Below are 1042 nucleotides of genomic sequence, written 5' to 3' on the forward strand. Positions count from 1 at the left end.
GGGGGGGGGGGCTTTTTAAAAGTCATGTTTTAACCACTTATAGCTTCAACTTCGGTGCAAACAGAAGTTGATTTATAAACATGCTGCTGTAAATTTACTGATGTTTATCACAACTTTTTGCTTTTTCATTTTAAACTTCATTTATTTTAAGAAAAGCTCATTAAGATTAAAAATCTACAGCTGAACCTAAAACTGCAACAAAACGAAGTTTTACAAAACAAACAGATTAAAACATAAAAAAAACTTCCTAAAAATGAGCGCATCTGACCAAAAAACACGAATAACAAGTTTCTGTAACGGCAGATTGTTCAAAAACATTTAAAATGAAGTTTAAGAGACAACAACAGAAACTGGTGCTAAAGTTTTCTACAGATAAAATGAACCAGAGACTGAAACATCGTTAAAATAAAAACAGATCGTGTTGATTAAAACTGAACATTTAATTCGTTCAGTTTGTCTGAACATTAAAAAAAACACAAAACTGTAAAAATAAACTTTAAATCTGAGTAAACTTGAGGAAAAACATGAAGTGAGTCCAGAAGAGGAGCTGAGGTGAGTCTTACCTGGAAGTCGGAGGCAGATTTCACCTCCACCCTTCAGCTTCACCTGCGACACACGAGCCGCACAGGCGCGTGCTCATCCGCAGGAGGAAGTAGTCCGGCAGGGACACGCGGACTGATACTCACCAGGAAGTGATGTTTTTTATTATTATTAATTAATTAATTAATTAATTTGTTTATTTTTTTAGTGAAGGTTTTATTTTCAGCTGAAATAAGATTCAGTCTCACAGCCTGAACACATGTTAAACATCTGGATAAGAAACTGTTGAATTTATATTTATATATCTTAATTGTTCAACATGACTCCTCTCTCTGAAATGTTTATTTAAAAATGTCTCTTTCTGTTATTGCCAGTTTTATTTTATTAACAGTGAGTGCATTTCGTCAGTTTAACCCTCCAGATCTCCTCCTCACCACCGTGATTTATTTATTTAAAGACATTTTTAAACGATTTCTAACACGTGAGGTACAGAATCAAAACA

At 33.8% G+C, this 1042-nt stretch overlaps 1 protein-coding gene across 1 annotated transcript in view; it reads right to left on the minus strand.

Moving 5' to 3' along the window:
* Nucleotides 1–1042, minus strand: part of st6galnac (ST6 (alpha-N-acetyl-neuraminyl-2,3-beta-galactosyl-1,3)-N-acetylgalactosaminide alpha-2,6-sialyltransferase) — a gene marked incomplete at its 5' end in the record, with an annotated part of 28709 nt that overhangs the window by 12007 nt on the left and 15660 nt on the right.

The sequence above is a fragment of the Nematolebias whitei genome, chromosome 17 (assembly GCF_014905685.2).
Source record: "Nematolebias whitei isolate Nwh7 chromosome 17, NemWhi1, whole genome shotgun sequence".
In the NCBI taxonomy this organism is placed as follows: Eukaryota; Metazoa; Chordata; class Actinopteri; order Cyprinodontiformes; family Rivulidae; genus Nematolebias; species Nematolebias whitei.